General features: G+C 36.0%; 1 long non-coding RNA gene across 1 annotated transcript in view; it reads left to right on the forward strand.

The window, feature by feature from the left end:
* LOC105491954 (uncharacterized) overlaps positions 1–10,603 on the forward strand; it is a 61,625-nt gene extending 51,022 nt beyond the window's left edge. The window contains exon 4 of the long non-coding RNA XR_011624264.1: positions 10,291–10,603. This is a non-coding gene — a long non-coding RNA (uncharacterized lncRNA). The remainder of the gene's footprint in view (positions 1–10,290) is intronic.
* The last annotated feature ends 2,002 nt before the right edge of the window (positions 10,604–12,605 follow it).

Below are 12,605 nucleotides of genomic sequence, written 5' to 3' on the forward strand. Positions count from 1 at the left end.
TTAACAGCAGTAACTTCTTGGGTGTAAAGCTTGCTTGAAATAGGAAGTACTAAGAGAAAGTAGGCAGGGAAGGAGAAATAAAAGAAGAGGCTTAAAGAATAGTGCTATTCAAATACATTCACAGGAAAGAGAAGCTGCTGGATGATCTCTCTAGCCATTTAACATGTTTCTCCTCCTAAAGGTTTTTGGCATTGGGCTTAAATTCTATTATTTCCCAAATTGTAATCTTTAAATATTCTTCTAATCAGATGTTACACACGTCTTATTTTGATTGGACCTTAGTTAGAATTTTTATTCATATGCAATTTGTTTTGTGCTGCTTTTGCTTCATAGCGACTTCCCAATTTTATAGCTTTCCTTGGGCTTAAATCTCCCTAAACTTCATTTGCCCAGCTAACCATGCACTTGAGTACTGGCGTATAATCTCTGTGAGAGAGGAACTTTGGCATGTCTTGCAAACCATGCACTTAATAAATGCTGGATGAGGATAATGGAGATGACGCTGCAGATGCTGACCTTTCCTAGTAATCTATTTGCCTTGAAATAATTGTATTTGTCTCAGTGACTCAAAACATTTCTTTTTCCCCCTATTTTTAGCAGGATGAAACACCTTCCAGATTTTGTTATTTTCTACTCCTGACTTAAGAGTTTGAGGAACTGGAAGCCAAGTTCCTCCGGTCATTGTGCACAATCATGAAGCTGCATATGAACTGGCAATTAAAACTCGCCAACTCCTCAACACTGTCTCGGATTCTTCCACCCGATCTCTTCTCACCTCTATTCTCAGAATGGCTGGTTTGTTATGAAACTAATTCTTTTCTAGGCCAAGTTTCCTTTGAGCAGGGTGCAAAGGCATATGATCCTGTGGATTAGAAGTGGGTTGTCATCAAAATGATATAGCTCTGTTCTTCTCTGTTCCTTTCTTGGAATGGCTGAGAACAGACTTGCGAAGAGAAAAACTTGTTGGCGTTTGGGAGCTGCCAGGTTTTAGAGAGCCCAATTATGTCTTTTTGGAACTAGCATTTCTTTAATAGAGTTTAATTTTAAAGTGTTTTTTCATTTTTGACATTTCTTGCAGTTTTTAATTTGAAAAGAAGAGGATATGTTTACTCATCGGGAAAATAAAAACAGACTGTGTATGAGTAAGCAGGGTCAGCTGTCCATTTGTGATAATATTTGAGTGGCCATCAGATAACCCCTGTGCTCCAAAAAGGGCCCTTTTTATTATCTCCGTCCCTGAAATGCCCTCATTGCAGTGCCTTTGCTTTAAATCACTGTAGTTTGACTACAGCACTAGTCTAGTTTGTGGTTCAGCATCTATTACCTCTACTTTTTAATGCAAGTACCCACAAGTTCCCTATGAAAATAAAATAATCCCGCCTCCATTGTGGAAGAGCTGATTTCACCTGAGTTACAAGGCTGTGCCAATAAGCCTAGTCCAGTCTCTTGACAAGGAGAATTGGTTCACATATGGCCACATAGCCTGATAGAAGAGATGCAAAGAGACTTTTGCTAGATGATTTTTCTTTTTAAGCCAAGTGTTTTGTTTTTCACAGGAACTACTAGACATTTGATCTCTTTTTTCCACTGGAGTTGTTGGTGGGAGGATGTGATGTATGTAATCACAGTCTTCGTTTTCTATCACATAAGTTTGGAATGGAGGGGACCACTGAGTGGAGCCTAAACTTGAAGTAGAACATATGGAAAGTGGGACAGTGAGACAGCAAGAAGCTGCACCCTTTGCAACATCCTTTGAACATTGAATTGAGCCTCACCTGAACTAATTGCCACCTAGTATGCATGTCATAATTAGTAGTCATGTGAAAATCATTTATTTGTTTTAATTCTGTATATCACTGCCTTTCTTGTACCAGAGAGTCCCATGGGGTTGGCTGAAGCATCCACATCTCTATCACAGCTTTATTTCTCTCTCTACCAAATACTGCTTTCTTTCTTCTATAGGGGTTGATCCCAAGGGCACTCCCTAATAAACATCCTGCACAGGAAACTCCATCTCAGAGTCTTCTCCCTGGAGCACCCAATCTATAACAGATGTAGTTTGTTTTAGGCAGACTGATTTTCCATGGGCTCACCCCCAATCAAAACAAAACAAAATAAAACAATTTTTATTGTATCTCATTTTTACAAAGTTTTGGAAATCCATCTATAAGCTTTTGCTTTGAGATCCAACAGTTAACCAATGAGAGGTTGAGTTATCCCAGTAAGGGGTAGGAGGGAGAGGAAATCAGGTTAGACCACAGACTTCTAGAATCTCTAGTCAAATTTATGTTTTATTTATTATTTTTGATGTATTTATATACCCATGAAACCATCAACATAATCAAGATACTTTTGTAGTTCCTCCCTGCCACTTCTTTACCCATCCCCATGCAGCCACAGATCTGCTTTTTGTCACTATAGATTCCTTTGCATTTTAAAGAATTTTATGTAAATGGAATCATACAGTATGCACTTTTTTGGTTTGCCTTATTTCACTCAGCATAATTATTTTGAGAGTCATCCATGTTGCATGTATCAATTCTTCATTCCTTTTTACTGATGAATCGCTTCCCATTGTATGCATATACAACAATGCATTTATTCATTCACTTGTTAATAGACACTTGATTTGTTCCCAGCTTTTGGATATTATAAATAAAGCTACTATGAGCAATTAGGTACAAGTCTTCACACAGACATATGCTTTCATTTTTCTTGGCCAGTTTAACTTTTTAAGAAACTGCCAAACTATTTTCCAAAGTGGTTGCATCATATTACATCCCTACCAGTGGTGTATGAGAGTTCCAGTTTCTCCATATGCTCACTGGTTCTTGATATGGTCTTTTCTTTTACTCTGAGGTGGCATCTCATTGGTTTTAATTTGTCTTTCCCTAATGACTAACAATGTTGAGCATTTTTTCACACAATTATTTGCCAATCATATACATCTTTGGTGAAATGTCTGTTCAGATATTTTGCTCATCATTTAATTTTTTATCATGATGTTTTAAGAGTTTTTAAAAAATGATGTATTCTGCATACAAATATGTTACCATACATGTGCTTTGAAAATATTTTCTCCTAGTCTATGGCTTGTCTTTTCAATCTCTTCTCTTAACAATATCTTTCAAAGAGCAGAAATTTTTTATTTTAATTAAATCCAATTTATCAATTTTTTAATTTTATAGATTTTGCTTTTGGTGTCATAGCTAAGAAATATCTGCGTAACCCAAAGTCACAAAGATTTTCTTCTATGGTTTCTTCTAGAAGTTTTATAGTTTTAGGTTTTACATTTGGGTCTATGATCCATTTATTTTTAATTTTTTATATGATCCATTTTGAGTTAATTTTTGTATATGGTGCAAGATATGGATTGAAATTCATTTTATTTTTTTGCATATGGATATCCAAGTGTTCCAGCACCATGTGTTGAAATCGCTCATCTAATTTTAAAATATGGAACACATAATTCCAGTGTGGTCCATAGACTATCTCAGCATAATCACTCCTAGTGCTTTTTAAAAATGCAAATTCCTAGGTCTCACACTAGCCCTTCAAATTAAAATCTTATGACAAATATCCTAGGTGATTCTTGTGGATACCAAACTTTGAGAGCAACTGGCATAATAAGATTACTATTCGTTAACCCTTTATTTCAAGTCAACACTGTCTCCATCAAATCTCAGAAAAGACATAATTTAGCAAAAACTCACCTGCTTAGGGAAAAACTTACAAGCTTAAAACACAATGAGAAAAACCAAAAGTACGAAAAATAGAATGAGCAACTGCAAAAAAAATAAAAAATAAAATAAAGATAAATATACTTGTCAACACATATATAAAAAACTTCAAAGTATCAACAAATCTTAAATGATTTAAAAAACAAGTAAAAATCTGGGAAATATTTTTGAAGATGTCAAGTGATTAAGTTTTAATCTATAAAGAGATATAAATTATTTAAAAATGAGTAAAAAGCTCAGTAAGGGATATATAAAAGGACAAACAACACAAAATACACCATGAAGATTATATCAAGAGAATATTATTCAGCCAGTAAGATTGTCTTAAAAAATGGTTTCCATTAGGTTGGTGCAAAAGTAATTGCGGTTTTTGCCATTTACTTTCAATGTAAAAACCACAATTACTTTTGCATCAACCTAAATACAATGAAGAAGAAACGCTTATAATATGGTGAAAAATCTGAATACAAAATCATTGTTTTGTACATCTTTATGTACATAAAACAAGGCTTAGGAAAAAGTGACTGAAAGCAAATACACTCCTGGATGGTATTTTTTCTATCTCGAATGAGCAAGTGTATATGCCCATGTCATCAGAAAAGAAAAAAAATCTATTTTTGTTTAAAGAAGAAAGGGTCATACATGATATCCTTGGCAAAGTCCGATACTGGCAGAGAGAACAAAGATGGGCCAAAGGAAAGGCACTGGGAGGGGCTGAAGACAGGTTTTGCACAGCGGTGCCTCAAATGAGACGGCAGAGGTGGGAGTTTCCTGGTTTACGAGTATTGGCTGTTGCGAAAGACTGCCTCAATGTGATCAGTGCAGATTGGGATGCCAAGAAGAGTGGACAGATTCGAATACCCGTGTCACAGTCTGTTTACCTGATCGGGTGTAAATCCTACTCAAATAAAAAGAACCACCTTTTTTGACTAAAAAGTGAGTGGTTTACAGAGGAAAAGAAGCTAAAGCTTTTAACAGCCCTTTCTATTTGCCCAAAGCCACCCAGTGTATGAAATGTCTGTTTATTGACAGACTCTGAAGTGTTGCTTTGTTTGTATCATCCCTCTTCTACAGTTCAGAAACTAAATCTGAAATATTCCACCAAATTGGAAATCCACTCATATCTTCTGGGTTTCTACGTCTGAACTGAAATTGAACTCTGGCACTTTAGTTCACATGATGTTAGAACAATATAACTTTTTGTTTTGAAGAAGAATGGCTTTAAAAGTCTCATAAATGAGTCCAGCCTGTTCTTGGATATCAAGTAGCACTTACAAACTCTAGTACCGAAATTCTGTGTCATTGTGAATAAGTAAATACCTAAGAAGCAGACGTGTACAGATTATGTACCTCAGATTACACACAAGTGTAGAAATAATAAAAATGTATTTGCCCCTTTAAAATCCGGTATTGGAAATTGCATCAAGAATTGAGGAAAAGGATATAGAAAGACAAAAATGGATTATGATCCAGTATAACACATTAATTAATCTAAAAAAAAGGAAATTACAATGTCAAGTAAGGCTAGAGAGATGGCTAAAGTACAACAAAGATTACTGGAGGAATTTTTATATAGTTGTTCTTTAGAAATGTCTGTACTTTTAAGTTCCAGGTAGTATAGAACAAAATTTTCATGCAGTTTTCTTTCGTGATCAGTACTAAAATATCTGTTGTCAAAAGAACTATTGAGTATCCGAAGCTTGCAGAAAATATCTCATAAAATAAACTAAAATAAATAAATTTGTATAAGAAAGCTTTTCTCAGGCTTGTCAGGAAAATAATCCAGAGTGACTGTGAACTACAAAAGCTAGACAACTTCTCCAAAATAGCAACAGGCAAGAATTTCTTAAGGAAACCCAGAGGAGCTTAAAAAATAAATTCAAGGATCCAGGTTATTTTCACTATTTTTGTGGAGTCTCCTCTCAAAACCAAGAACTGAAGTATGTATTAATAATATGATAATAATTTTATTTAAAGGAAGAACAGAATCTGTTCTCAAATAAGAACAGGACCATACAAATATGGTTTCATTGCTACATATTTCAAAATATGCACTACTAGTGATATGGTTTAGGTCTATGGCCCCCCCACCAAATATCATCTTGGTGATTAAAGGTTGTCCTATTTTTGTAGGGGGGAGTTGTCAGTACAGTATATAAATAGTCAGTATTTTGAGACTGCTATGATGGTGTGCTTATCAAGATGAGCCTGGTTTTCACAAAGAATTGACCAGACGTAGAATATTTAGCTCCTGTTACTTAGCCAGTTAATTCTGTATTTTCTCAGATTGTATACGAAGATGAGCATTTTGGCTAAGATGAACATCAAATCTCTCACTTGATAGTCAAGGCAACACTATCCAGTTGGCAATATACGAACCATTATTTTGGAAAATATGAGCAATTCTGTCCCCAATAAGTTTGATTTGCCTGGTTCCATAGAATTGAAAATTATATCAACATAACTATGCTTAGTCGCTTAGTGAATGTCAAAGTTCTTGTTCCTATATCCTTATTTGGAGATAATCTAAAAAGGCAACAAACAAAACAAAACATTTCCCAACCTTTAATCACGCTGTTTCTCATTGAAAAATTTCCTGGAATCAGTTTTAAAAATAATCGGTTAACTAATAATAAAGAAAGTACTACCTTCCATTTCAAATCAAGAGCCATTTATCAAATGCTGCATTTGTCAGGTTCTGTACTCAGCACTTGAAAGAAAAAGATGAGGCTAGTATGGTTTCCACCCATGGATACACCATTTTCTATTTGGCAGCATGCAATTACATTATCCTGTTTTATCCTCATTGCGACTCCATGAGATAGGTATTATTTCCCCCATTTTGTAGAAGATAAAACTGAAATGAAAATGTCACTTGCCCAAGCTCACACTTTTACTAGAGCTAATACTATAGCCCATGTATTTTTCCGACTTCCAATTATTTTCTCTTTTGATTATTCAAAAGCATGTGTTTTCCCTAATGTTTTAAGTCAAGATAAACCATGTAAGTATTTTAGTGCAGAAGTCTTTCTAGTCCAAAGTAAGAATTTCTATACTTTGTCTAAATTTCAGTAGCCATTTCAATACCATAGGAGCAGGAAATGATTCAATTCATGAGAAAATTCATGCACCTGTGGATTTCATCTCTTGTGCCAGATGAATGGGTGAGGTTGGATTTGATTTGCTCCATGACTAAACTCTAAAATTGGGATTTAAAATGGGTCTGTAATCTCACTCTGATTCCATTTCTCCTGTAATGCTGCCTAATGGTTATGCAAGTCTCAGAAACATATTTAAAGTAATAACATGTCCTTTTATCCAATAACATCAAGCTGAGACCTTTTTTGTTCACTTTTGTTAGACCTTTAACCTTTAAAGGTGAGTCAGGCAGCTGCAGAAAACCTGATCTTATTTTCTGCCCCTGGCAAGACTTTTTCAAGTTCATCTTTTTTCCCTTCTCTCAAAATCTGATGAAAAATGAAATGTCAGGAAACAAGCTCTTGGGCTAAAAAACTTGTGTCTGTCTCTGTGACAGATGTCATTTTGAAAGGTTTCAGGTCACCTGTCCTAAGTGTGCCAGTGTGATCTGCACTCACGTGACTTGACCTCACACCAACATTGAGTTCTGCTTTTAAAAATAGCCTTGAAAAAGAATTAAATGACTTCAAGTCATTGCTTTTTCCACTGTCTTTTAACTCTGATTAATGAGACAAAAAAGGGGGGTGGGGGAGAGAGAGAGACTTTTAAAAAGGACAGCTTGACCTTTGGGTGCCCCTGGCAGTGAACCAATCAGCATTCTTGTAATCCAAACACAGATGCCTGGAGCTAAACAAATCCTATACTTGTGAACAAGAATTCAGCTTTCTGTCAAAATACAGTGAAGATCAGCACAATAATGCTTTTAACAAAATATAATGAATTAAAATTTAAATGTATGTGATTAATTGAAAAAATGAAATTAAACAATGTAGAGTTTCAATAACAGCTCAATTTTGTAGCAAATATTTCCAGCAAAAACTCATGTGTTTGGAAAAGTCCTGTATCTTAACTCTACCCTGAACATAACTCCCTAGTATTTTATTCCAGAAACACCACTGATATTATTGTACAAGTCAGTAGTTTGTAATGACTAATTAATGGTGTTGAACTCTGTTCACTTTCTGGATTAGTTATACAATGTATGAATTATTTATCACAGTGATTTAAAAAACGTTTCTTTTTTTTTTTCTCCTTTTTTCTCCCTTTTTCTTATGACCTTTTATCATAGCCCAGGCAATTGAATAGTTTTTTTAGAAAAGATAATTTTGTTTCATCAGTTTGGGAGTAATCTCAGGGCTTTGCCCCATAACCAAGAAAATAAAAAATTGCAGTTTCAAAGACATGTTTGTTAGATCTGTCACTCTAAACAAGAGGCCAGATTGGGAGAGATGAGATGATCCATGGATATAAACCCAGAAACTTTAACAGCACAACAGAGATGTTAGCTTTTTCGTTTTCTTTGCTTCATTCTTATGTTGGTCCAGGCTTGACTTGAAATGAAGGTACATTTCTTAAAGATGTGTTCATTGTATCCTTGTCTGGAACAAGGTTATTAGTGTGTGTGAAAAACTTGAGGGAGAAAAAAAGATGTGTAGACCTAGAAAGCAGTTAGTTAGCTTGAAATAGAAGTGGCAAGTTGATTTTTGGCAATGATTTGTGAAATATATATAAATTTCTTTACCTTCTACAACAATGTCTTAGACCAGTGCTTCTCAAACTTTAGTGCACTCATGAATTACCTGGATCTTGTCAACGTGCAGATTCAGATTCAATAGGTGTGGGGTGGGGACTGAGTGTCTGCATTTCTAACAGATTCCCAGGTGGGGCAGATGCTACTGAGCCTAAGGTTTTAAGTGACTCTTTTTAACTTTCCCCAAGTATGTCAAGTGCCTCAAGATTCCCATAGAGTTCTGAGGTTCAAAAAGATTATTTTAAAACTCCCTTCTGACACACTTTTCCTGTTTATGATCTTTTTCTATGTGTCAGTGACTTGATCTCTTTTAGGAACTTTCTAATTTTAATGTAACTGTAGTTACATCATCTCAAAATGACTCTATCTTATTATGAAGAAAAGATACCCACAAAGATGGAAACAATGTCAGGTTTTGTCACCCTTGCTCTTCAATCATTAGTTTCTCACTAGGTTGTGGTCTTGGTGAGAGCATTTTGCATTCTACTAGGTAGTCTCATTAGTACTGACACATCTCTTCTTTGCTATATTGCAATCAGAGTGTTCATAATCAAAGGTTGAAGGTCTTTGTAAGAATGCACTTGGGCTAAGAAACACCCAGGGGAAAAACAGTTAAAAACAAGAGCAGTCAGAACTATCAGCAGTGTTTAGACCCAGATAACCACAAACATCCTGGAATTTACTTAACCATGTCTGATTTCCCAGTGAGTCATGTTTACAGCTCTAGATGTTAGTTTACTTTTCTTCCATTTTTTTCTTGATCATTCATGCAGTAGAAAGTGGAAACGAAATCTTCCATGGCAATTAAAGTGCCAATACTTGTGCTAGCTATGTGTTCCTGCTACTGATAGGGAGTGATCTGGCCATTAGTCAAACAAAGCTGTACCAATTTTCTCATGCTCATTACCTATTTATAAATGGACATTCTTATGGCATATCATGCAGCTGCTTTAGCAGGAAACTAATGTCAAATGAGAGTGCCAGATTTAGCCTTATCAAGAGAAAATGCACCATATTTAATGCTCAATTTTCATTCTGTGTATGTTAGATATACACGTGATTGCTGAGAATTTTATTCCAGTGTATTCATAATTGTGTATTCCACTACAAGTTATTTTTGCACTTGGTAAAGATTCTTACTTTCTTTTTGGTCAATTGTTTAACAAGTGAAAAATAATATTTGCTAATTTTCTCAAAAGGCTGAAGGTGTTTTCTGCACGGAGGGTATAGATGATTACTACCTTATATTAGAAAAACCAAACTCGGAGGTGGGTTGTCTCTCACATAGCAAGGCTTTATAGACTACCATATCACTTCTTTCATAAAAGCCTTCATTTTATGTTGCCAGTTTCATCTGGTGAGTCAGCCGGACACTCTGGAGCACGTGATTGTGGATGAGACCCAGAAATATAGATTCCGTTACTGCTATTACACTACACTCTCAATAACATTACTCTGAATAAGCTTTCTCCTATGAGAAAACCGCTTCAACCTTTCCGATGAATATTAGTGGAAGAAAATAAAATGGGGGATATGGCAATTGTGAAAAGAGATTTTCTGGCTGAAATTAATAATTCTGAGCAGCACTAAAATTAATTACTCTGTAGTTATGAGTAGGCAGTGGATTTATGGTAAATGACAGAGTGTTTGCAAATTTTCCTGACTACTCGATTAGAAAATGCACAAGTGGAGGCGTCAGCCGAGCATGCATTATTTAAGTGGTTGGTGTCTGGCGACAATCTGGAAACTGCAATTGTTGTGGTTGCCGTAGGAAAATTCGCACTTTCTGAGAGAAATTCTTTCACCTTTGTGTGCCCACAGCATGGATCTCTCCTCATGGCAGCTGTAGGAAACACAGGAACTCCGTGACCTGGAAAATGTGGGACAACTGCCACAAGGTGACCCTGGAAGGCTGGGGTAGGCCCAATTAATTTAAAATTTTGCTTGGCCTTGTCTCTTCCAATTTTCTAAATCCTCTGGAAAAATGATTAATGCGTACACTGCCAATGCGAAAATATTTTTGACCCTATTAAAGTCGACCAAGGGTAAACCAAGTGTAGGCTGGCATTGTGTCAAACTAGCTTTATTAAATTTGATTGGAGGTTTGTATGAGGAAGGGACAGACAAGGACATTATTTTGCACAGAGGCTCTCTTTTAAATGAAAATATCAAGAGGAATACAAAGTAGCAATATGCCCTGGACAGGAATCATTTTAAATATAGAAAAATACCACCAAGAACGTTGTTTAAAGGGTATACCGTATTTGCTAGAAAATATTCTGCTATCTTATTGCTATGCTGGTCAATTATCAATGGGGGTGTTTTAATTTATGTAAGGCTTATGGAAGTCTTATATTTCTTTATTTATAGATGAGCTAATTCCACCTTGCTTTCTTTCTCTTGTCTGTTACTGAATTCTACAACTTAAAAGAGTCTTTCTGCTTTTTGAACCTTAGCAGAGCAAGGCTCAATCTTATAGCGTTTCCCCAATGAATCTATCCTACACAGTTACCTGATTAATTAATAAAGTGATTAATTTTTTCCACTTGTTATGTTGTTTGGAATAAAAATGGCACAATTCTGGCACAATTCCAAAGAATAGAACTTCTCAAAGGCATTTCTTCTCCAATAAAGAGAAAATCTGTTCAATTGTCATAAGATACAGTGAATGCGTAATTTAATTTAGGAATCGACACCCATATTTCACATTTAATGTTTTCCTATAGTTTTCTCAAACCTAGGAGATATTTAATCACATGTATGAGATCATAAAGAGTATATTTTACCCATTAATCATGTGGAAAATATAATACTTTCCTTTATAGAAGGGCTGGATCTTACTGACCTTGACAGAGCTGGCATATAGTAAATATTTATTCAATGACTGAATGGCAGAAACAACCTGTAACCATCTGTCTACCAAGGGAAGACTAGAGCTACAGCTGGAGTGACAGCTTAGCTAATGGTAATAGCTCAGTGAAGGCTCTAGAATACATGAGTAATTGTTAGTCATTTTAGTCTAGCAAGCATGGATGTAGAGAATAGGTAGTTACGGGAGTAAAAAAAATCCATGACTTGGAATATTAGCTTTGCCTCAGACTTACTAACTGAAAGACATGAATGAACTATTTATAAGACTTGTCATAGATTGTATAACTCTTCACCCACGGCTTTCCTCCTCTGCAATGTCTCTTCCTGGAGGAAGGTTATACATTCCTGCACTATTTAACTCAGGCATGCCATTTTGATGTGGTTTAGCCAGCGAAGTGTGAGCAGAAGTGAGGTATGTCACTTTCAGGCAGAAGAGTCAAAGCATAGTTGGATTAGTCCCTTTTCCCAGTGAATGACCATCAGCAAAGTTCCAGGTAAAGGGCAAAGTAGAGTCAAGTTATGGCTGATTTGTGATAGGCACAACAGTGTGAATGGGAAACACACTCTTGTTACTGTTAGCCATTGAGATGTGGGATTGTCTATTATCACTACAATACACAGATTATCCTGACTGACACAGATGTGAACTATATCCTTTTGGCATGAGTTAAAGAATATGGTGTTAATTACAACTCCAAGAGTTTTGAGATGAAATTAGCTCTCATCTTCCTGCTGTCATGCATGGGAACCTGCTTGCTTTTACATCTGTATCTGTTCTTTCCTTGTTAACGGATAGAGCAAACCTGGGATCAATGGCCAAGCCCCTGCCCGTGCTCTGGATCCCATCGCCTCTCAAATACAGCCTTTTCTCTGGGAGTTATCTCTTCTGTCCGACAATGCCAATCTGTCCTTTTCTAGTGGGCCATTCATATCTTCCATGGTAAAAACAATTCTTTCTTGGCTCCACATTCCTTTCAGCTAGCCCCTTTCCATTTCTCTCTCCCTTTTCTCAACCAAATATATCAACTACTTAACTGTGCACTGTCTCCACTTCCTCACCTCCCATTCAATCTCTAACCTACTCTGATCTGGCTTTCATCCCACTACTGAAAACAAATCGCTCTTGTCAAGATAACCAAAAGCCTATGTATTGCCCAGTCCAAGGGACACTTTATACTGACTTTACTCACATTCTTAGCAGCATGTCACTGAGTTGGCCATTTCATCCCTCACGGAAAACTTCTCTTGGCTTCCAGCACAGTCTT

Source organism: Macaca nemestrina, chromosome 6 (assembly GCF_043159975.1).
Source record: "Macaca nemestrina isolate mMacNem1 chromosome 6, mMacNem.hap1, whole genome shotgun sequence".
In the NCBI taxonomy this organism is placed as follows: Eukaryota; Metazoa; Chordata; class Mammalia; order Primates; family Cercopithecidae; genus Macaca; species Macaca nemestrina.